At 39.5% G+C, this 25,478-nt stretch overlaps 1 protein-coding gene across 3 annotated transcripts in view; it reads left to right on the forward strand.

The window, feature by feature from the left end:
- The first annotated feature begins 4,326 nt into the window (after positions 1 to 4,326).
- The window catches only part of STK38L (serine/threonine kinase 38 like), a 77,522-nt gene continuing 56,370 nt past the window's right edge, over positions 4,327 to 25,478 (forward strand). Inside the window, exon 1 of one of the 3 annotated variants that reach the window (XM_082352235.1) lies at positions 4,327 to 4,420. The gene's annotated coding sequence lies outside the window, so the exon portion shown is untranslated. The remainder of the gene's footprint in view (positions 4,421 to 25,478) is intronic. The other 2 variants (XM_082352236.1, XM_082352237.1) reach the window with 2 other exon arrangements.

Genomic DNA, 25,478 nt, shown 5'->3' on the forward strand with positions numbered 1-25,478 from the left:
TTAGTTCCAACTTTTTACAGTTATGGACAAATAATGCTGAGATAAACATCTTTGAATGTGACTTTCTATCCATATCTCTGCATGTTTGCAGTTGTAGTCTTCTTAATCCCATTTAAAAGATGGGGATTATCATAATAATAGTACTCGAGGCTAACATTCATCGAGCATATTGTAAACAGGTAAGTACTTCAAACTAGTTTCCCTGTCTCCAAATTCCGTTTTTTACTTTTGCTCAGTAGTACTTCTTTTATGTAGATAGGAATCTGGGTCTCCGGCTTTGCCACTTGCCATTGGGTGATCTTAGGTAAGTCACTACAGCTCTTTGAGCCTCAGTTTCATCATCTATAAACTGGAGACCATAATACCTAACTCACTGGCTTATTGTAAAGATTAAATGAGACAGTACATGCAAAGAGCACAATGCTTGGCACACAGAGAGAACTCAGTAAATATTAGCTACTCTTCTTGGTCTATCCATGGAGCTAATCAGGAATGAACATTGCTCCTACTCACACAGAGGCGAGTGTTCAGCCAGCTTGTCTTGATAGCCTCTCTCTTTTTTAATCATAATTTTGTAATGCTTAGAAAAACTCCATATCTGCAGTTACATCTCTATTATCATTCTTGCTAGTTGTGTCTCCCCCTGCCCCCTTCCCCCCACCACCGCTCACCCCCAATTAGTCTTGCCAAAGTTTTTCCTATTTCCTTGACTTTTCAAAGAATCATCTTATTTGTCAATTTCAGACTTGTTTTTAATTCCCTGTTACATTAATGTCTGCCTTTATATTTCAGAACTGTATTTGAACTTGTTAATCATAACAGAATTTATGTCCATTTGAAAAATAGAGTTATATACGGGAGTGATTATGTATTTGATCTATAATACTTGGTACACATAAGGGCCAGGACATCTGGAAGGGATTCTGCTCTAATCTTTACATCCTTCTATTTTCTTTGGATTTATTTTGTTTTCTTTTTCAGGTTTCCTGAATTGAGAGCTTGAGTCATTTGTTTTTACATTTTTGTGTTTTCTGTTAAATGCATTTAAAGTAGTAAGTTGTTCTCTAAATGCTGCTTTGACCATATCCCACAGTTGCAAAGCTGCATATATAGGAAAGCAACTTTTCCATGTTTCTGTGTTTTCTATATGGAAGAGTTTTATTGATAGTTTCCTTCTGTTATCATTTACTACCATCATTTGGCATTCTTTGGTTATTTACTATGTGGTAGGCCTAGGGGAGTAAAAGTAATACTAAATTGCACACACTGAAAACAAAAATCAGATGAATTCTGGGTGCTGAAAAGATTTTCATCATGATTTTTCTCTCTCTCTGGCCTACAATTTTAGCTTGTCTACCTACACTTAGCATAGATTTGGAGAAGAGGGAACAAGGGAAAGGGGATAAAAATTCATATTCAACTGTAGGTTAATACAGTTTGCAATGGCCATGGTTACCTGGGTTTATTTAATTCTAATTGATAATAAGAGAGTTGATAATAAGAGTTTTGGAAAGCCCTACCAAAATATCTATTATTTAGACTAAGCGTTCTTAATCTGGGTCTGTGAACTTTGAGGAAAAAATAAATATACACATTATACAGATATATATATATAACTTAGGCATAAATAATAATATATATGCATAAATGTATTTTTCACTAAGCCCTACCTAATTGAAAATTAGCATTTCTTCCATTATGAAGGTAGTCAGCAAACCACAGTAATATTAGCAACCTGTGACTTTGCCCCCAATAGAACTCACACATATTTTCTACCACATTAAAATTGGTGCAGATATCTCAAAATATTGTTTATGTGCATCATTACTGCAAAATTACTGTAGGTATTGATCTTGTAATTTAACGCATTAATAAAGAAGCAAATATATAACTATTAGTTATCTATGGCTGTGTAATAAATTAACTGTCCCCCCAAATTCGTGGCTTAAAAAATAAATACGTATTATTTCACAGTGTCTGGGGGCCAGGAATCTGGCAAGGCTTAGCTGGGTCTGTTGGCTCAGGGTCCTTCACCAGGCTCAGTCAAGGTGTCAGCTGCGGCTGCAGTCATCTCGAGGTTCCACTGGGACAGAGTCTGCTTCCAGGCTCACTTGTGGCTGTGGCCAGGATTCAGTTCCTCATGGGTTGTTGGACTGGGTGCCTCAATTCCTCAGTGGCGGTTGACTGGAGACCTTGCTCTGTTCTGTACCACATGGGCCTCTCCATAAGACAGGGCACAGCCTGACAGCTGGCTTTCATCAGAGTGAGTAAGAAGTGGAGCAAGAGAAGATGAACAAGATGGAAGCCAGAGTCTTTTGTAATCTAATCATGGAAGTAACACCCCATCATTTTTGCCAGATCCTCTTTTTCAAAACCAAGTCACAGGGACTTCCCTGGTGGTCCAGTGGTGAACACTTCGCCTTCCAATGCAGGGGATGCAGGTTTGATCCCTGGTCGGGGAGCTAAGATCCCACATGCCTCACAGCCATAAAACCAAAACATAAAACAGAAGCAATATTGTAACAAATTCAATAAAGACTTTAAAAATGGTCCACATCAAAAAAACTTAAAAACAAACAAACAAAAAAACCCAAACCAAGTCACTAGATTCAGCCCACACTCAAGAGGAGGGGATTGTGCAAGACAGAAATACCAGAAGGTGAGGATTATTGGGAATCATCTTAGAAGCTGCCTACTACAGAATTATATCAAAACCTCATTTTTTACTATTTTAAAAATTGTATATTAGTATAATCAAGTTCCTTTATAGCCCTAGGTAGTTTATTTTAGGCATTTAAAAACACTGTTCTGAAAAGGGGTCCATAGATTTCCAAAAGAGCAGTTGGCTCTAATTTGATTCAGGTCAGTTACCTTCAACAACCAGGGGGAATTTATTTGGAATGGCCTCAATTAAGAAACTAAAAGTCGAAGCTTTAGCCTGCCTCATGTTATCCTAGTCTGACAACCTAGACAAGTCCCTATTACTCTAACTCCATGAAAATAGCACGGCACATTTGAAAACATAAATTTGCTAGAGAATACTCCATAAATTGTTCTTAATCCTACCCACTTGAAGTAGTATGTGCGTGGTGGAGGGAGAGAGGTGTACAGGCCTCTGTCAAGCATGTTTGATCACAATTAAACCTCTTATGCTCGCATATGGCAATTGTCATTTGAGCCTCAAAACGACCATATGATATAGAATGAACTGATTTCCCCAAGAATACACTAATTACCAGACTACATAGTGCCTTTTCTGCTATCAAGCTATGCATGAAAAAGCACAGAGTGTAGAAAAAAAATAGAAGTGATGTTAAGATTCTTCCCTAAGTCTTTCGTACGTGTCACCTGCTCCTAGTGAAACTTAAAGATAATGATTGGCATCTCTGAATTATATTTTCTGCAAGCACAGTACTAGCTTTGTATACTGTCTTAACAGACTAAAAGTAAATGGTATTTTATAAAATCTCCACTATTCAGATAGAAGATAATTTGTCAACAATAATTGGGAACGATTCTTTTGTTTGGCTTCCCAATAAAAACTCAAACGCATCATTTTCCCAAAGCCATCCTTTCTGAGTCATGCTACAGGCAGGTGATTTTCCTCATAGTTCTCTGATCCTAAATAAGCAGCCCAGTATTGTCAGTTATTTTAGATTTTCCAAGATAACCCAAGCAAGTTTTTCATGAATGCCGCAGAGTTTTTTTGGTAGCTTTTCCAAATGTGAATCCCTCTCAAGTCTCTACAGTTGAGTCATGATGAAAAGAAAAGGATCAAGGAAGCTGGGTGGCTTCTAGACTCCACAGCTACTACCTAGGCAACTAGGTCAGTCAATCCATTTTTGTTGATCACATTTTCCTACTCTGCTCTACAGTTATGTTCCAAAAAAATAATTGAAATGATCTCTAAGCCCCTTTCCTCCTCTAACATTCACATTGCATTGTGAAGCATCAAGAAAAACTCTGGCGACATTTAGGACATGTGACTAATGTGGCAGCACACTGGGCCACTCTCAAGAGTGGCATGAACTAGCTTTGAGCAGAGAAGAGGGAAGTGAGGTGAGGCTGATGAGGGAGGGAAACGGTGACTCTTCAAACAACCCCTCCAGGGTCAGTCACGAATTCACTAGGTGCAGGTGGGTGGGGCGGTAGGTGGGCTGGCTGCGTTGACGACAGAAGGCTACTTCCGGCTGTGGTGCGTATGACGTCAGGGCCGAGTCAGACCAGCCCAGCCACCTAGAAGCGGAGCAGGGAGGCCTCGCGAGAGTTCAGGGAGGCCGCCCCGAGATTCCGGCGCGGCGGCGGGTCCCACCTCCCGGGGGCGGGGCGAGGGCGGAGCGGGCAGAAGGGAGCGGACTGGCGCCGGGTCGGTTGCGGCCCGTGCGGAGGCTGAGCCGGCCGCGGGAGCGACCGGAGGCAGGTGAGTGCGCGGATGCGGCGCTCCGCGGCGGAGGGGGCTGGTGCGCTCGGCTCGCCGCGCCGGCCCCAACTCTGAGAGCGGGAGCGGGAGACGATCTTAGGTGTCTTTGGGTGTCCAGGGAAAGCCGGGCTAATTTCGGGACTGGAAATGTCTCCGGTGAAGCTCCGGCGACGGCCTTGGCCCTCTTGTTTCCCGGGGTGGTACTGGCACCGGGTGCCCGGAGAGGTGGCCTGCAGCCCCGGGAGGCATCTTTGTCCTTCCCGGCTCCTTTCGCCTTCCACTCCTCGGCCCCCGAGCACCACGCTCCCGGTCCCTGCCTGGGCTTCATAAACAATAACAAATGTCGCGGATCCTCTCCTGTATCCCCCGCTCTCCCGTCCCTTGCCCTCAGCCGATGCCACCGAGGGGAAGTATTCTGGACATGGCTCTTAGATTGTGGGGGCTGTTTGTGTACCATTCCTAAAAACTGATGCGTCAGATTGCTAAACATTTCTCAGATAGACACAGTAAAGCTGCCCAGCTCCCAGAAGGCACGGAGTGTTCAAAACCGGTCTCAAAATCCGTCCCTACCACTGGAACCCTAGACCCTTCTTTTCAACATCATTTTCTCCCACTCCCATTTTTCCACATTTACTATCGGGGGCAAATGAGTGGTTGTTTGGTATGGGAATAGGGAAGGTTGTGCCCGATTGAGGAGGAGACATTTCACCTTTAAAAAGTTGTCAGGTTGATAGCAAAAGAACAAACTTTATTTTCAAAACCAGTGGACTCCCGTTTACTGATACTACTTTTGTTTCGTGGGACCGCTTTTCAGATTGTAAATTTGGAGGAAAGACATAAAAAAAAAAAAAAAAAATGGGGAGGGGGGCGGGGAGAGCTGGTGGTGCTGGGAGTAGTGGCTTCTCCAAAAAGTGTGATGCTGTTGTTCTTCACTTGATAAAATGCAAAACCAACGCTCCTGTCTATTTCATGCAACTTGTGATAAGTTTTGATAGAGGCCGATTGCTCGGAGAAGGTGGCCTGAGTATTAGCTTTATTACTACTAAATTCTGAGGAAACAACTTTAAGTGTTTTAATTATGCCTCCTAGCTGTAAGAAGGGAGTGAGACTTAGTCTTTTGGGGGATGTGAGTGGGTTGGGGGCTTAAACTTGTCAGGTCTCCCTACTTAAAGGCAGGGTTTATTGTGGTTTAAGCCCAGCTTTGCTTACTGAGGGCAGGTTTTTGAAAGTTCTTTGTCTCAATCATAAATGTATATAAGATACTGGAAACCTCTTTGTGTTTGTTTGGCCTTTCTTTGTATGCCTCAGGATATATAAAACAATTAAGTTTATTATACTCTGTAGCCAGTAGCTGAGAGGTATTGTATGTGAATTGGCCATTCTTGTGACTATTTGAGGGGAGAGAAATTAGTCCAAAATAGGATGTTAAATTATGACGACATTTGTTCATTGCATAGGTATGTCAAAGTACCTTTATGTAAAGAAGTCCTGATCTCAAAGGAGGTACAATGGATAAAGATTTTTTTTTTTGGTTTGATCTTTGGTTTGGTTTTAGCTTTGTGGTGTTCTCCTTGTTAAGATGGCTGATAACATTCCCCATTGGTTGGGTTATGTTTAGAATGAGAAACAAATTGGGTGTAGTTTGTGTAATCCTTTGAAAGGCTGTGCCACTGGGGAATGAAAAAATTAGACTTAGAAAAACCACATTAAGTGAGTGCAATTCTTCTTTAGCCTTTTGTTTTTGAGTTTGTTTTAAAATAAATCAAAGAGTAGAGGCCAGGAATATTTGTGGAACTAGGAAGGTGTCCTCAGCAGTTTTTATGCCAGAAAAAAATTAATTTCAACAGGTAAGACTCTATAAAAACAGAGGAAGAATTGTACTTTGTAGAAAGCGGTAACAGAGCAATGGACTCAATTCAGCCATTTGTTTTCAGAAAAGTTCTGTCCTCTCAAAGTAAGGGCAACATCATTATGTTAGTGAAGTAGGATAACACTTTAGAAAGTGTTTTCCCAGTGATCTGGGATAAGTTGGAAGCTTTTTTCCATGTGTGTGGCACTTTTTTGAGAGAGAAAAGAGGGCACAAATCAAAGGGCACAAATCAAAGCCAGAAAGATTGGCATCTCAAAGTAATGTTAAAATCAGCAGATGGTCAAGTTATGATTAAGTAGACTTGACATATGCAGAAATTATGCTACTGTATTTTTATATTAAAAGCACCATAAACTTTTTGAATGAAAAAATGAGAATAAGCTTTTAAAGCATAAGAAATTTTTAAAAATTAATTTAAAAAGATAACCTTGGTCATTAGTTAAAAAAATATTAAGTGAATCCTTCTTTCCCCCCACTCCAACCCCTCAAATGTTTGTTTAAGTCTTAAGAGAACATTTAGCAAGGTATGCCCAGTACTTAAGTGTGCTGATTACATAAAGCTCCTTTCTCCAGGTAAAGGTTTGCTAATTGACAGGGTATTGTTGTTCAGAACCTTTAGAGAGAGGAAACTGAAGGGCAACAATGAACAGTATTTGCTGTCCTGTACACTCAGATGAACTGTGGTCTCTGTCTCCAACCTCATGGGAGGGAAATATACCCATATAACTACAGTACACAGTGCATTTTGTGGAGAAGCCAAGGAGGGAGGGGTTAAATTCTACTAGACCAATTAAGGAAGGCTTTCAGTAGGGAAAGGCATTTGTGTAGATGATTTGGATGAGCTAGTCATATGATAGTCATCATAAGCAAACACTTTATATAATGCTGCTTGCTGCTAAACCCTTACAGTACTGATCTACCTGGGTTTAATCCTTACAGCAACTGTATGGAGTAGGTGTTTTTATTCCCATTTTGCAGACAGGGTAACTGAGGTACCTAGAAAATGGTAAAACAAGGATTCCAACCCAGGCATTCTGGCTTATACTTGCATCCCTGTGCTTAACCACTCTCCTTATTTTATCTCCCGCTTTTGATGGCCTTTCTCAGGTCTGTAGTTTCAAAGACTTGATTTGGAAAAATACATTCCTCTGGCACCTAAATTTAGGGATCTATTTTCTAGAAAGAGCTCCAAGATAGCAAAAACCCAGGTAAATAACTTATTTTTGGCATGTTAGATATTTAATCTCTTTTTGGAAGTTGCTCTTGGTGCAGATTAAATGTAATCATTGAGTGGGACTTTTGATAAATTTGACTTATTACCTAGAAGCAATACCCATAAGGATTTAGAAGTGAGAAGTTATAACTATATTAGCTCCTTTGCCTAGTGGAATGTTTGAATCATTGTATATTTGGCTTGTGATTTTTTTAAACTGCTTGGCACTGGGTATTTTTTGGATTGAATTGTGAATTTGGAATTTAGTTAATGATTGACTGTCATTCTCAGCCCTTTCAGTTTTTATTTCCACAAACAGCTAAATTTATAATGCCTGAAGCAGTGTTTTGAATAGAGTGTTGTACATGCTTAAAATGAGAGAAGTTCAATCACTGATACTTTATGTTAGGGCAACTTTGAAAGCTCTCTGGGATTGTGAAATAAAAGGTGTTATAGAATTGCACTGGGCCCAGTATAGGCCTACACAGTAAATGCTTCTTTGTTGAATGAATGGTCCAACTGATTTTAATTATGAAGTTTTAGGAATGGTTCGCATTTGTTATTGGTTATCTAGGTATTGAAATCACAATAAACTCAATTGGATTTAAAGGTTAGGGAAAAAAAGTATGTCTAGGCAGTGGTAGGGGTACCTTACCTGTCCTTACCTGTCTAGCAAGATGGAGACCTTTGTCAGTGCACTGATCGACCATACTCATAGTTTTAAGTAGAGCTCCAGAGGCACAGTCTCTGTGAATGAATATAAGTGTTCTCTCCTTGTGTGAGTGTGGTAGATTGTAGAACACCCTGATGACCGTAAAACCTAACGGGAAAAGTGGCAGAACAATAGCCAGGATTTAAAGCCCATGTATTTATATTATTACAATAAGACAAAAATGGCAAAACAAATTTAAGAAATTTTTTCCACACAGCTTGAATTAGCAGTGCTGGCATATTATTTCCATTTACCACCCCCTGATTGATAAAATTTTCAGGATCTTCAGCCCATAATTTCAGGGAGATGCTTTTAAGTCCACTATGCTTTGTTGTAAAAAGTTCCATGTTCCTTTAAGTACGGGTTTTGTTTTGAAAGGTTATTCTCAGTAAAAAGGAGTGTGAGTTGGGCAAACTCAAAGAGAAACCAGACATACTCTCACCTCCTTGCTGATAGAAATTTTGGGGGTATCTTTTCCCATAAGCTAATTTTGTCTCCATTGAAAGTCCACTGAGACAGGTAGCCTCCCTAAGACCTTAGCAGTTACAGGTCAGATAGTGAGCCGACCATTCAGGTTGATGTTGTGTAAATTCAGAAAGGCCTCGAACTTTGGCAATTTGTCTGTGGCTTATGGTAGTAGTACTTGTACTGTGCTCAACTTTTAAATTCTTAAACAAGCTCCTTGTCTTCCCCTGAATTAACATCAGACCAGCTGACAACCCAAATTGGTGCTGATTCTCTGGGCACGCATATGGAAGGTTTCCTGTTTTCCTTGTCTTTTGCTGATTCTTATTGATTCCACGGGTGTGTAAGTCACTGAGCCCATGTGCAAAGGCAGCATCCATTGCTCTTTCACCTTTTACAGTTATTTGCTATCTCTACATCTGCCTCAGGAGGGGATTCTATTCCTCTTCTTCCTAATTTTGGGGCACTTTTACTGCTTTTGCAATTACCGAATATGATGGAGTTAATAATGGTTAACACCTCAAAATCAACCACAGATACAACCACTTCCCCAGAATGAAGAACAAGGTGGCAGAAACTTAAATGACTCTGCACGATGTTAATACCATCTATTTTGGGCAAGCAGAGTTGCTGTGTCTTTGCTACGGAGCTTCGCTTTCATTCTGTCTATGAATATTGAGAAAATCTAAAGTTCGGAATCGGAGACGCCTCTGTACACATCAATAAGCACCTTTGTTTTTTCTTGGTCTTGTTCTTCTGTACAGTCATCGCTCTTCAGCTTTTATGACTCGGAGATTTTGGCTACGCTTCTCTAGATTCTTCTGCCGTCCTGGAGGCACAGGAAGTAATTTGTGCATTTAATTTGAAAAATGCTCTGTGTAATCTGTATTTCTCAAACACTGTCTCCTAACAGTGGTATGTAGACTTAGCTCTCTGTATATCATCTTCCCCACTGACATGTTCTTGGCTCCTTTTTCTTTCTGAATGTCACCAGTTAGGGTGCAGGTCTAGTAATAATTTTATCAACAACAGTAATCATTTACTTAACACTTACTATGCACCAGATATAGTGCTAAATACTCTATATAAATATTATCAAAAAAAATATTATCCCATTTAATCCCCACAGCAACCCTCTGAGTTATTATCTCTATTTACAAACAAGGAAACTGGAGCCTAGTGGGATGAAGGGACCAGGGCCTCATGAGTAGATGAGTAGATAGTTAAGTGGTAGAGTTAGAAACTGATTCTTAAGATCCAGGTTTGCTTTCTCTTATATTGCTTTTTTTTATTACAAAAACTTCTCCTTTGCTATTTAATTTACCTCCTTCTAGTCCCACCTGAATTTTCTTTCTTCCCTGTCCTCCCTCCTTTTTTAGGAGTTATTTACATTTTTGATGTAGAGCATAAATTCTCTTGCGAAAAGTATGCAGAAATATTTCAGCTCTATTCTGATTTCCTATAGAGGGGGATTTGTTCTTGGAGAGAGCTTATTGTAAGTATAATACTAGTAACACCTTACATTTGTATTGTTCTTTAGAGTTTTATAAAGCATTTTTACACATTTTCTCGCTTAATCCTCAAAACAAACTTAAATTCGGGTCTTTAGATTAAAAGCTGCTACAGGTAGTTTGCTAAGGCTTCTATAAAGTTAGTTGGTGAGACAGTTCTTGCCCTAAGCAGTTTTAATGTTGAAATAAATGATATGATCAAGTGTTCTGACTTCATTCAAGCCAAATGGGAGCAGATATATATCATTGTAGCTCAGCGTTTTCTTAAAAGGTCTTATAGTTTTGAGCTTTGAACTTCTTTTTTTGGTCAAAATTGAGAAGTTGGAGCTTTAGTTCTGCATTTTAAATCATAAAATGTTTTAAGTTCTCAATTCTTGTGATTCAGGTGAATGATAGTTAAATTGCTGTCTACCTCATCCTGCACACAACTGTTGGATTTAGCTAGAATAATTATGATGAAGGAAAGGGGTGGAGGGAGGACAGATATTTTTTCAGAAGTGAAATTAGGACTTCCCTGGTAGCGCAGTGGTTAAGAATCCGCCTGCCAATGCAGGGCACAGGGGTTCAAGCCCTGGTCCGGGAAGATCCCACATGCTGCGGAGCAACTAAGCCCGTGCGCCACAACTACTGAGCCTGCGCTCTAGAGCCCGCAAGCCACAGCTACTGGAGCCCGCAGGCTGCAGCTACTGAGGCCCGTGTGCCTAGAGCCTGTGCTCCGCAACAAGAGAAGCCACTGAAAAGAGAAGCCACTGCAAAGAGAAGCCACCGCAATGAGGCCCGCGCACCGCAATGAAGAGTAGACCCCGCTCACCACAACTAGAGAAAGCCCATGTGCAGCAACGAAACCCAAGGCAGCCAAAAAATACAATACAATACAATACAATAAAATGTTAGCTTAAAAAAAAAAGTAAAATTGAAGAATTGGGGATCCTTACAAGGGCTTGATGAGGTATCTTACAGTAGCACTGTTGTAGGAAATTGGTTATAAATTTTAAAGAATGGATAAGCTGCAAGTATTCACCTCTGGAAAGTTGTGTTATTTGAGAGATCAGAGAGCTTATTTAATGAACCATTTTTGAAATATTATCTTGTGCCAGTATCTTGTTTTATTAAATTTAGTTTTTATTGAGCTGTGGACAGTTTTACTTAGCTGAGCGTTTGTCCATTGACTTGCCCCCATTATGGAAATACTACACCATGTTTGTCCTTCTTAATTTTTCTGTTTGTCATCAGGGGCTAGTTGTCTGGTTTTTAAGACTAGGGAGTTGCCTTTTGTTGTCTTTTTACAATAGAGATCCATTTCATTTGGACACATCTTTCAAATCTGGTTGAGAATATTCTCCATATGTCCACTATTACCTCGCCAAACAGAATAGACTTTCTATTTTTGTGGCTAGAGTGGAAAAATTTCAGTTTTGAATTGTATGTATTTGACCCACTGATAGTCTTAATACTGGCAAATCCTAAAGGAATCACAGACTCATAATAATTTAGTGAGGTTAATCATCACAGTTCAACATTTATCAGCTATTTTCTGGGCACTGTGTTAGGTACCATGGCAAAATAGAGACAAGTAAAATGTATTGCCCTTCTATTTAGAAAGGTTCAATCCAGTAAGAGACAAAATGTATGGGTACAAATAACTGTAATTCAAGCAGAAAGTGATAAGCAAGTAACAGGGCACTGTGGGAGCAGAGGAAGGAGAGATTGCTTCTGGCTGGAGAGATTAGGAAGGCTTCTTATATAAAGCGAAATAGGAATTGACCATTTATGAGTGAAGGACATGCTAGGCAGAGGGATTAGCATGAGTTGATAACATCTCTATAACACCTGATAAATGATATGTTAATTATTTACTTCTCTGCCCTATTGGACTTGAGCCCATTCAGTTTAGGGAACAGGTGTTTTTCAGCTTTTCATTCTCTGCAGCATCAACTGCTCAACCTGGTATATTTAATTAAAGTATTATCAATACTTTAGTAATGTTACAGAGGCAAGAGTATACAGAATGGATTCAAGGGAAGAGGGACCGGAAATGGGAAGACCATTGAAGAGACTAATTTAAATAATCTAGGACATAGATAATGAAGTTCTAAACCATGTGGGATTGGAAAGGAGAGACTTGGATGGATGAGTGATGCCCCTTCATGTTGAGACCTAGGGAGTTCTTTGACTCTGAATTACCTATGAGGTACGTGTCGAGTACCAGGAAATGCAGTGATGAAAAGACATGGTGCGCACTCAGAAAGCAGGCAGGCACCTGCAGGGCTGCTTAGAGGTTTAGAAATAATTGCAATGTCATGTAGCTGCTGTAATGAAGGAGCACTCAGGGGAGCACCTAAGGAAAGGGAGCACCTATTTGGGAGAATCAAAGAAGGTTTCCAGGGAGGTGGTAGTGTTTGAGCTTAGACTTGAAGGGTGAGTAGGAGTTTTTCAGGCCAAAAAGCAGCAGGAAAACAGTATAGCATAGAATGTAAGAGGCTGTTGAGGGATTATTTTAGTGTTGGGGCAAGAGGCTGGATAAGATAAATGAACTTGTCCTAATAAAATAACTTTATTTTTGCCGTGTTTTTCCATATTTATCTTATTCAGCTTTAGCACTCTGAGCTTTTGTAAGGAAGTGTTTCTGTTGCTTCTTACAGCCTCGTGGAAGCACCTCTGCTGTGTTTCGCACTCAGCCTGCAAGTCTGCTGCCAGGGATAAATGTCTCTTGCATCCATTTTGTGAAATTAAATAGAAAAGGTAATGACACCATTAGCCAGAGAGATAGAGGAGAAGAAATCCACTAAAACCTTTTTCTTTGATGAGTGCCCGGAGCAAGTAGGGTTGACGTATAAGGAGAATGCAGCATCAGAGCATGGCTTCAGGAGCACTTGACTTGAGGGAGGGGATTGTGGTAGGAACATAATTATTTACCTTTCCTGTCAAGTTTTATGGCACCCTAAAAGTTTCCCAGAATTGTAATATCTAGTGCTAAAGTCCTTTTATTCTGGATATAGCCCCCTTTTTTTTTTTTCATCTTCTCTATGCTAGTGCTTATTATACTGTAATTACTTAGTATGACTCTAAACTTCAAATGGTATCAGCCATTGTCTCTAGTTTGCCCTGCTTCCACCTTTTTTGGTCATTTAGAAACCTGCATCTGCAAGTCATGATTCTGAGCCTCGACGTTAGACTGCCAGAGCTAAAAAGCACTCAAGGTTTCTTTTCACAAAGGTTTACTTTCTGCAGCCATTTGTTTTTTCTGTCCTGTGAGTTGGACCACTGACACAGAATATAGTTAAATTGTTTTCTAAGGACAACCGAAAAGTTCATTGTAGACCCCAGTTAGGTGTATATCAGTTGCGTTTCTGGCGGGGGCCGGCGGTGTTGACAGCTGTGTTAGCTTTAGTGCCATTAGTGGTAATAAAATCTATGGCCACTACCAGGAGGAAAGCGAAAAGCAGGACAGGGGAAGAAAACGAAGGCTTGCCAAGGGGCGGGAGAGGCATCGGCCGGGGGCAGGAGAAAAGGTGCACATGGTTGAAAGAGGTCAAGCACCTCTAACACCTGTTCCAGGTGCCACTTGGTGGGGCCAGTGCCATATTTTAAGGTTAAGTTGAGCCGCAAGTAGTCCTGTCTAAAAATACCCTGGGTGTATTGTGCCAAAAATGACAGTTTGTTTTCATCAAACATTTCTGGATTTAAATTTAAAAACTTGTTTATGTACCTGTGTCTCTCTGTTTTTAGAATTGAGCAGAAATGGAAACAGAAACCAACACACTTTAAATATTAGTGAAAGTTATAGCTACCTGTCTGAAATGTTAAGACTTAAAACCATAGATTATGTATAGTCCCAGTCAGGTACAAGGTGGCAGAAAGGGAAAGGAAGAATAAGTAGGCACATGTGTTTGGGTAAAACTGCATCCTGATACCAGCCATATAACTGGACGCATAGAGGGGAAAGTAGGATAAGAAATTAGCTCTAGAGCCTGTGTTCTCCTTTCTAGGTCAACCAGGTCCTCCTTCCCTTTATGAAAACACTATCAAATAAGAAACTTGTTCTTCAAAATGTTTTTTCATCATTGGACAAACAAAGCCAAAGAATAAAAATAGGTATGATTTTAGTTTTTCTGTAACAGTGATAAAAAGTTTTCTCAGATTGTAAGAAATACTGGATTGAATTAAAGTCTTTGACTCATTTTCAGAGTTGAAAGATGCTGTAGAGGTCAAATAGTCCAATTCTCTACTGTGAATTCCCTCTAATCCCTGGTAAGTGGGTGTTTAGTCTTTGCCTAAAGATTTCAGTTCCTCACCTAAAGATAAGAAACTTAACAGATCACAAGATCGCTGACTTTCATTCTCTTCAGTGGTTGGTGTTCTCCAGCCTTCTGTCTCCAATCCTCTTCTCACTCCACACACTCTGGGGTCTGGATGATCTCATATGCTCCGATATCTTCCTCAGTGACAACTCTGTGATGATGACTTCCAAATCAGACCCTTTTCTGAGCTTGAGACTCCATGGTCCATCTCTTTCCTAGATCCCACCACCTGGGTGTTTTCCGCAAGAGTCAATGTTATCTTCTCCTTTCCCAGAATCTTTCTCATGGTTCTTACCTCCTCCAATGCATGATGTTATTCTCTCTTTGGTTGCTCCAGCCATAAACCTGGAAATCATCCTTGACTCCTCTTCTTGTTTATCCCTCACATCCAGTTATTTATTAAGTCCTCCTTACTACCTCTTGAATTCTATCCATCTCGGCCCTTTTTCAGTGTCAGTATCTTCACATGGACTCCAGATTACTAACATAGCCATCTCTCTGCTACCCGTCTTGCTGTCTTCCGTTTTCTATGTGGCTGCCAAATGGGATCTCCTAAAATGTAAATCTGCTTATATAACTCCTACAGTTAAAATTTCCAATGATTCCCCATCACCTCCTCCAGATTCCTTAACATGGCATGCGAGCCCGAGTCCCTTTAAGAAGTGGTGCCCTTTTGCTCTTCTAGCCTTATCTTTCATTACTCCCTCTACTCACCTCTGCAGCTGTACTGAACCTCTAGCTTTCTCTGACCTTGGGTCTTACATGCTACTTTCTGGAATGCCCTCTCCCATACTCTTCTGCGTAACTCCTGTGCTTTCTTTAGTACTCTGCTTAGGCATCTCCACTTTCAGGCATGCCTGCCTTGACCTCTCACCTCTTGTTCAGGGTTAGGTGCTCCTCCTTTGCTTTCCCACAGCATCTTGGGCATATCTCTCTCATGACACTTTTTATATCTTAAAACCCAATCATAGCTAACATTGTGAACATTTACCGTGTGCCAAAACTTACTGAGCTTTTTCTGTGTGCCAGGCACGGAACAGTGTAAATTGGAAAGTTCTTCCTTATGCAGCTTTCAACTGGTTGTCATCACAGAATTAGAGATAATTTTGTATCACTGTAAGAGTGATGTTTGAGGACAGCTGTCTTATGTCTTCTGTGTTTCAGGCTAAGCATGCTCATTTAATTTGTTCAAATATCATGGATTCCAGACTTTTTACCTTCCTGGCCACTCTCCTCCATATGTGTTATATTTCATTAGTTTTCTCTCTTAAAATGTATGGTTCAGTTTTAGATAAATTACAGTTGTCATAAAGAGAAGCAGAACTTCACAGGTGTGTAGTATCTGGATATATATTGTCATATTTAAGATATAGATCTCACTTTTCCAGGTACATAGATGTGAATTTGTGTGTGCGTGTGCGTGTGTGTGTGTGTGTGTCCAGAAATACTCAGGATTGTGGAATTTACTTACATTTAGCAAGTGACCAGGAGACTGACATAGAAACAAAAATGTCAACTAATGAATTTGTTAATATCACTGTGAGTAGAACGGAAACTTGCATCATTTGGTAAGCGCACTGTCACCTCAGTAGAACAATCTACATAGGAAGTGGTCATTCTAATCAAAATGGGTCATCCTCATGAGGAGTGTCACTAAGCCAGAATAGCTGGTGGAGCCTCTTTTTTATAAGGATGCACCTGCCCAGCACTGCTCCGGATATGGTCAGCCATCTCCACCTCAGACAGTGTTAGGGGAATGCAGGCAAAACCTTGCTTGTTAAACTCCTGCTTCCCCCCCTCCGCCCCCCCCCGCTAGATTAATGTAACTCTTAATGTAACTCTTAATTAATGTAACTCTTCTATTAACACAGTCTTTCCTTTAGCCAGAAGAAAAGCAATTGACAAGGTTTCAGCTTTCTTAATTCACATTCTAATCCTGCCTCCCAGAAAGTACACCCTGCTAACTTTTGATTGCATTGGGATGTTCTCAAATATTTTCAATTACACATTTTCTTGGAATTACTATCTAATTCATTTGTTTCATGCTGTTATTAGTCCCAGAGGGTGACTTAATTTTCAAATTATGAGAACATTTTACTTTGTCCCTTCATACTGTCTATAGGGCATTGCCGACTATTGAAAGCTTCTCCAGGTATGAGCCCAACAATACAGCAAAGAGTATGGCATTCACCTTGCTTCTTCCTAACCTATGTTTATCAACTCAGCCTAAGATTAAGATCATGTAACTTTTGGGGGCAGCCATTCCACACTTTTAATTTGTGGCAAGCTTTATTCAACAAAAACGTTAGTTGTTCTTTATGTATATAACAGTTTATCACAATTTATACTTAGCATTTGATTGCTTTTGAATCCAAATATAATTTTTACCTTCTTTCTATTAAATTTCATTTGTTAAAGTTAACCTTCTGTAAAAATTAGTTTGGATTCTGACTCTGCTGTCCCACTTTTGATTATTCTCTAGGATCTATTCATCCTCATGTTTTGATAAGGATGTCGTCAAATGCTTTATCTGGTTCACTGGTAATATAACTGTCTAAGCCCAGTGAGTCTTGCAGAACCTTCTTATGAGCATTCTGGGTTTTGTTGCTTAATCAGTTATCAACACATCTATTACTCAGCCCATTTTTCTTCATCTTTCTCCCTTACCCCCTTAAAAAGAATTGGAGAGTGGAGCTTGTTAAGTACCTTTCAGAGAGTCACGTAAATTGTTTGCCTTGTAGATTTGCCAAGAAAAGAAATAAAGTTACTGGGCAAGACTTGTTCCTCCTGAATCCGTGCTGATTTTTAGTGATCACACACCTTTGTCTGTGCTGTGTGACCACCTAGAGGAGTGGGATAGGGCGAGTGGGAGGGAGGCTCCAGAGGGAGGGGATATGGGGATATATGTATACATATAGCTGATTCACTTTGTTATACAGCAGAAACTAACACAACATTGTAAAGCAATTATACTCCAATAAATATGTTAAAAAAATTGATCAAGGCTAGTTTAACTAGAATTCTGTTCTTGAGAACTTGCTGAAACATATGACACATCTTACCTTTTATAGTCTCAAGCAGGATTTACTTTTCTCTGAACTTTTTGTAATTTTTGTTCCCTGGTTATGTCCCGCATTCCCATCCCCAGCCATTGCAACCAACTTCAGAATTACTCTGAGGTTTCCCAATTAATCATTGCCATTTAATCGGCTAATTCCTTCCCAGTGGTTGCAGTCATATCCACCCTGTTTCTTTCCCTATGTGAGAGATGGAAGGCTAAGCGAGGCATTTATCAGATGCCTTGATTTTTAGCTGTGGGAGAATTCTAGCAGATATCCCAAACGTTGAAGTCCCCATTACAGCTCAGTTTATCTCTATGTCAGCTTCAGTCTCTAACATATTCCAAACCAGCAGTTCTTTTTTTTTCTTTTAACATCTTTATTGGAGTATAATTGCTTTACAATGGTGTGTTAGTTTCTGCTTTATAACAAAGTGAATCAGCTATACATATACATATATCCCCATATCTCTTCCTTCTTGCGTCTCCCTCCCTCCCACCCTCCCTATCCCACCCCTCTAGGTGGTCACAAAGCACCGAGCTGATCTCCCTGTGCTGTGTGGCTGCTTCCCACTAGCTATCTATTTTACATTTGGTACCGTGTATATGTCCATGCCACTCTCTCTCTTTGTCCCAGCTTACCCTTCCCCCTCCCCATGTCCTCACGTCCATTCTGTAGTAGGTCTGCATCTTTATTCCCGTCCTGCCCCTAGGTTCTTCATAACCATTTTTTTTTTAAAGATTTCATATATATGTGTTAGCATATGGTATTTGTTTTTCTCTTTCTGACTTACTTCACTCGGTATGACAGACTCTAGGTCCATCCACCTCACTACAAATAACTCAATTTCATTTCTTTTTATGGCTGAGTAATATTCCATTGTATATATGTGCCACATCTTCTTTATCCATTCATCTGTCGATGGACACTTAGGTTACTTCCATGTCCTGGCTATTGTAAATAGAGCTGCAATGAACATTGTGGTACATGACTCTTTTTGAATTATGGTTTTCTCAGGGTATATGCCCAGTAGTGGGATTGCTGGGTCGTATGGTAGTTCTATTTTTAGTTTTTTAAGGAACCTCCATACTGTTCTCCATAGTGGCTGTATCAGTTTACATTCCCACCAACAGTGCAAGAGCAAACCAGCAGTTCTTTATGCTTCTGCTTTTCCACCATCGCTCTATTCCAGTTCAGAGTCCCATACCATCAAATCTCAGCGATGCTTAGTGGTATTATATTAACTTGTTTTTAAAATGTCAGGGGCTTCCCTGGTGGCGCAGTGGTTGAGACTCTGCCTGCCAATGCAGGGGACACGGGTTCGAGCCCTGGTCTGGGAAGATCCCACATGCCACGGAGCAACTAAGCCCGTGAGCCACAACTACTGAGCCTGCGCGTCTGGAGCCTGTGCTCCGCAACGGGAGAGGCCACGACAGTGAGAGGCCCGCGCACCGCGATGAAGAGTGGTCCCCGCTCGCCGCAACTGGAGAAAGCCCTCGCACAGAAACGAAGACCCAACACAGCCAAAAATAAATAAATAAATAAATTAATTAAAATGTCAGTTTTCTTTCTCTATTTAATACCGTTTTCTGGACATGGGTTTGCAGGGACCTAAGACCACATTGTTGCTCACACCCTTCCCATTTCTTTTTCTGCAGTAAATAATTTGTTAGACCCTACTCATTATTGTCATTTTTTTTTTTTTAAGAGCATGACCATCTTCTTTCATAGTTACGGTAATATCTGGACTTTTTCTACCGCTGCTTCCATTTTAAGTTTAAAGTCCACTTGATCAGTGAGTCAAAATTATATAGTAACTTCTGGGAATATATTCAAAGGAAACAAAAACTAACTGGAAAAGATATATGCACCTCCATGTTCAAGCAGCATTATATACACTAGCCAAGATACGGATATGACCTAAGTGTCCATCAGTGGATGAATAGGTGAAGAACTTATACACACACACACACACACACACACACATACCACATACTAGACAAGTTCTGAAAAGTGAAACATAAATGAGGTTGGAGAAATCAAGAAAAGCTTTGTAGAAGAGGGAATATTCATTAGGTTGTTTAAATATAAGTAGAGGGGAAAGGAAGGGCCATTTTTATGTTTAAATATTCCAGGGCTTGGTGGTAAGATTGATTATGGCATGCCTGTTGGTTGATGAGGGATGAGACTGGCAAATAATGAGAAATAAAGTTAAGTAGTAAGGGTGGAGCCAAATTAGGGGGTTTAATAAAAGCCAGGCAAAGAAGTTTAGATTGGAATGGAAAAAAGGGGGTGGCTTTAAGAGTTTTTGAGCCTAGGAATGACATCATCCAAATTCTGTATAAGGAGCTGTGGTTTAGCAAAGGGAGAGAATGGCATCAGGAAGACCCACTTGAATACTGGTACAGTCATGTTACTGACAGTGAGTGCAGTCAGGGCCTGGACTGCATGGTGATGGAAGTAAGAATGACGAGTAAGGTGGGACGGGAGCGAGATTTCGACAGGTTTTATTAATGAACCTGAAATGGGAAAGGGAGAGATGAACTAAGGCTGCTTTCTAAGCTATCTGATTGGGAGAAAGGTTAGTGCCATGGCTAGAAATGGGGTTGTTAGAAGATGGGCTGTGGGGGAAGAGTTATGTATTTACTTTCAGACATAATTAAATATGAGTTATCTGTAAGGTGCTTAAGTTGAAATGACAGCAAGAAATATGAGACTGCCAGTAGGATGAAGAGATAAGAGGGTGTGTTACTCAGGTGTATTGCTCATCCTTGTAGAGTATGGCTTAAAGGCATAGGGAAGGGTGACTCCTCTCCCTGAGAGTTCAAAGACAACGTCAAGGACTGGCATTCATGGATAGCTTCTTACAGATAAATCTGAAGAGATTCTAGTATTTGTATTGATTGAAATTACTTTAAAAGTAATTTTTTTCCCTTGGTGATAAAAGGCATGTAGTGATATTTCAGGAAATTAGAAAATTTGAAAAGGTATCAAGGAAAAAAAGATAATTATTAACAGTACTTTGGTGACTTTCTTTCTGGTCTTTTTCTTATGCATATAAAGGAATAGGAAATATATACATCTATGTATGTATACATGTGATACATATATGTACATATGATCATACACTACATATACTTTCTTTTTAAAATTTTTTTATACATTCTTTTTTTAATATTCTTTACCATTATGGCTTATCATAGGATACTGAATATAGTTCCCTGTGCTATACAGTAGGACCTTGTGGTTTATCCATTCCATATATAAAAGCTACATCTGCTAACCCCAACCTCCCACTCCATCCCTCCCCTAACCCCCTAGGCTCAGGTTTTTTTTTTTTTTTTATACAGCAGGTTCTTATTAGTCATCAGTTTTATACACATCAGTGTATACCTGTCAACCCCAATCTCCCAATTCATCACGCCACCACCACCCTCCCCCCCCACGGCTTTCCCCCCTTGGTGTCCATACGTTTGTTCTCTACATCCGTGTCTCAATTTCTGCCCTGAAAACTGGTTCATCTGTACCATTTTTCTAGGTTCCCCATATATGTGTCAATATACGATATTTGTTTTTCTCTTTCTGACTTACTTCACTCTGTATGACAGTCTCTAGATCCATCCACGTCTCAACAAATGACCCAGTTTCGTTCCTTTTTATGGCTGAGTAATATCCCATTGTATATATGTACCACATCTTCTTTATCCATTCGTCTGTCGATGGGCATTTAGGTTGCTTCCATGACCTGGCTATTGTAAATAGTGCTGCAGTGAACATTGGGGTGCATGTGTCTTTTTGAACTGTGGTTTTCTCTGGGTATATGCCCAGTAGTGGGATTGCTGGATCATATGGTAATTCTATTTTTAGTTTTTTAAGGAACCTCCATACTGTTCTCCATAGTGGCTGTATCAGTTTACATTCCCACCAACAGTGCAAGAGGGTTCCCTTTTCTCCACACCCTCTCCAGCATTTGTTTTTCGTAGATTTTCTGATGAAGCCCATTCTGACTGGTGTGAGGTGATAACCTCATTGTAGTTCTGATTTGCATTTCTCTAATAATTAGTGATGTTGAGCAGCTTTTCATGTGCTTCTTGGTCATCTGTATGTCTTCTTTGGAGAAATATCTATTTAGGTCTTCTGCCCACTTTTGGACTGGGTTGTTTGTTTTTTTAATATTGAGCTGCATGAGCTGTTTATATATTTTGGAGATTAATCCTTTGTCCACTGATTCGTTTGCAAATATTTTCTCCCATTCTGAGGGTTGTCTTCTCGTCTTGTTTATGGTTTCCTTTGCTGTGCAAAAGCTTTGAAGTTTCATTAGGTCCCATTTGTTTATTTTTGTTTTTATTTCCATTACTCTAGGAGGTGGATCAAAAAAGATCTTGCTGTGATTTATGTCAAAGAGTGTTCTTCCTACGTTTTCCTCTAAGAGTTTTATAGTGTCCGGTCTTACATTTAGCTCTCTAATCCATTTTGAGTTTATTTTTGTGTATGGTATTATGGAGTGTTCTAATTCCATTCTTTTACACGGAGCTGTCCAGTTTTCCCAGCACCACTTATTGAAGAGACTGTCTTTTCTCCATTGTATATCCTTGCCTCCTTTGTCATAGATTAGTTGACCATAGGTGCGTGGGTTTATCTGTGGGCTTTCTACCTTGTTTCATTGATCTATGTTTCTGTTTTTGTGCCAGTACCATATTGTCTCGATTACTGTAGCTTTGTAGTATAGTCTGAAGTCAGGGAGTCTGATTCCTCTAGCTCCGTTTTTTTCCCTCAAGACTGCTTTGGCTATTTGGGGTCTTTTGTGTCTCCATACAAATTTTAAGATTTTTTGTTCTAGTTCCGTAAAAAATGCCATTGGTAATTTGATAGGGATTGCATTGAATCTGTAGATTGTAGTCATTTTCACAATGTTGATTCTTCCAATCCAAGAACATGGTATATCTCTCCATCGGTTGGTATCTTCTTTAATTTCTTTCATCAGTGTCTTATAGTTTTCTGAATACAGGTCTTTTGTCTCCCTAGGTAGGTTTATTCCTAGGTATTTTATTCTTTTTGTTGCAATGGTAAATGGGAGTGTTTTCTTAATTTCTCTTTCAGATATTTCATCATTAGTGTATAGGAATGCGAGAGATTTCTGTGCATTAATTTTGTATTCTGCAACTTTATCAAATTCCTTGATTAGCTCTAGTAGTTTTCTGGTGGCATCTTTAGGATTCTCTATGTATAGTATCATGTCATCTGCAAACAGTGACAGTTTTACTTCTTTTCCAATTTGTATTCCTTTTATTTCTTTTTCTTCTGTGATTGCCGAGGCTAGGACTTCCAAAACTATGTTGAATAATAGTGGTGAGAGTGGACATCCTTGTCTTGTTCCTGATCTTAGAGGAAATGCTTTCAGTTTTTCACCATTGAGAATGATGTTTGCTGTGGGTTTGTCGTATATGGCCTTTATTATGTTGCAGTAGGTTCCCTCTATGCCCACTTTCTGGAGAATTTTTATCATAAATGGGTGTTGCAGTTTGTCAAAAGCTTTTTCTGCATCTCATATTGAGATGATCATATGGTTTTTATTCTTCAATTTGTTAATATGGTGTATCACATTGATTGATTTGCGTATATTGAAGAATCCTTGCATCCCTGGGATAAATCCCACTTGATCATGGTGTATGATCATTTTAACGTGTTGTTGGATTCTGTTTGCTAGTATTTTGTTGAGGATTTTTGCAGCTGTATTCATCAGTGATATTGGTCTTTAATTTTCTTTTTTTGTAGGATCTTTGTCTGGTTTTGGTATCAGGGTGGTGGTGGCCTCATAGAATGAGTTTGGGAGTGTTCCTTCCTCTGCAATTTTTTGGAAGAGTTTGAGAAGGATGGGTGTTAGCTCTTCTCTAAATGTTTGATAGAATTCACCTGTGAAGCCATCTGGTCCTGGACTTTTGTTTGTTGGAAGATTTTTAATCACAGTTTCAATTTCTTTACTTGTGATTGGTCTGTTCATATTTTCTATTTCTTCCTGGTTCAGTCTTGGAAGGTTATACCTTTCTAAGAATTTGTCCATTTCTTCCAGGTTGTCCATTTTATTGGCATAGAGTTGCCTGTAGTAGTCTCTTAGGATGCTTTGTATTTCTGCGGTGTCTGTTGTAACTTCTCCTTTTTCATTTCTAATTTTATTGATTTGAGTCCTCTCCCTCTTTTTCCAGACGAGTCTGGCTAATGGTTTATCAATTTTGTTTATCTTCTCAAAGAACCAGCTTTTAGTTTTATTGATCTTTGCTATTGTTTTCTTTGTTTCTATTTCATTTATTTCTGCTCTGATCTTTATGATTTCTTTCCTTCTGCTAACTTTGGGTTTTGTTTGTTCTTCTTTCTCTAGTTTCTTTAGGTGTAAGGTTAGATTATTTATTTGAGATTTTTCTTGTTTCTTGAGGTAGGCTTGTATAGCTATAAACTTCCCTCTTAGAACTGCTTTTGATGCATCCCATAGGTTTTGGATTGTCGTGTTTTCATTGTCATTTGTCTCTAGGTATTTTTTGATTTCCTCTTTGATTTCTTCAGTGATCTCTTGGTTATTTAGTAACGTAGTGTTTAACCTCCATGTGTTTGTGTTTTTTACGTTGTTTCCCCTGTAATTCATTTCTAATCTCATAGCGTTGTGGTCAGAAAAGATGCTTGATATGATTTCAGTTTTCTTAAATTTACTGAGACCTGATTTGTGACCCAAGATGCAATCTGTCCTGGAGAGTGTTCCGTGCCCACTTGAGAAGAAAGTGTAATATGCTGTTTTTGGATGGCATGTCCTATAAATATCAATTAAATCTATCTGGTCTATTGTGTCATTTAAAGCTTCTGTTTCCTTATTTATTTTCATTTTGGATGATCTGTCCATTGGTGTAAGTGAGGTGTTAAAGTCCCCCACTATTATTGTGTTACTGTTGATTTCCTCTTTTATAGCTGTTAGCAGTTGCCTTATGTATTGAGGTGCTCCTATGTTGGGTGCATATATATTTATAATTGGTATATCTTCTTCTTGGATTAACCTCTTGATCATTATGTAGTGTCCTTCCTTGTCTCTTGTAACATTCTTTATTTTAAAGTCTATTTTATCTGATATGAGTATAGCTACTCCAGCTTTCTTTTGATTTCCATTTGCATGGAATATCTTTTTCCATCCCCTCACTTTCAGTCTGTATGTGTCCATAGGTCTGAAGTGGGTCTCTTGTAGGCAGCATATATATGGGTCTTGTTTTTGTATCCATTCAGCAAGCCTGTGTCTTTTGGTTGGAGCATTTAATCCATTCACGTTTAAGGTAATTATCGATATGTATGTTACTATGACTGTTTTCTTAATTGTTTTGGGTTTGTTTTTGTAGGTCCTTTTCTTCTCTTGTGTTTCCCACTTAGAGAAGTTCCTTTAGCATTTGTTGTAGAGCTGGTTTGGTGGTGCTGAATTCTCTTAGCTTTTGCTTGTCTGTAAAGCTTTTGATTTCTCCATGGAATCTGAATGAGATCCTTGCCGGGTAGAGTAATCTTGGTTGTAGGTTCTTCCCTTTCATCACTTTAAGTATATCATGCCACTTCCTTCTGGCCTGTAGAGTTTCTGCTGAGAAATCAGCTGTTAACCTTATGGGAGTTCCCTTGTATGTTATTTGTTGTTTTCCCTTGTTGCTTTCAATAATTTTTCTTTGTCTTTAATTTTTCCAATTTGATTATTGTGTGTCTCTGTGTGTTTCTCCTTGGATTTATCTTTCCTGGGATTCTCTGCACTTCCTGGAATTGGGTGGCTATTTCCTTTCCCATGTTAGGGAAGTTTTCGACTCTAATCTCTTCAAATATTTTCTCAGGTCCTTTCTCTATCTCTTCTCCTTCTGTGACCCCTATAATGCGAATGTTGTTGCCTTTAATGTTGTCCAAGAGGTCTCTCAGG

Source organism: Balaenoptera borealis (genome assembly GCF_965194805.1).
Source record: "Balaenoptera borealis genome assembly, chromosome: 13".
Classification (NCBI taxonomy): Eukaryota; Metazoa; Chordata; class Mammalia; order Artiodactyla; family Balaenopteridae; genus Balaenoptera; species Balaenoptera borealis.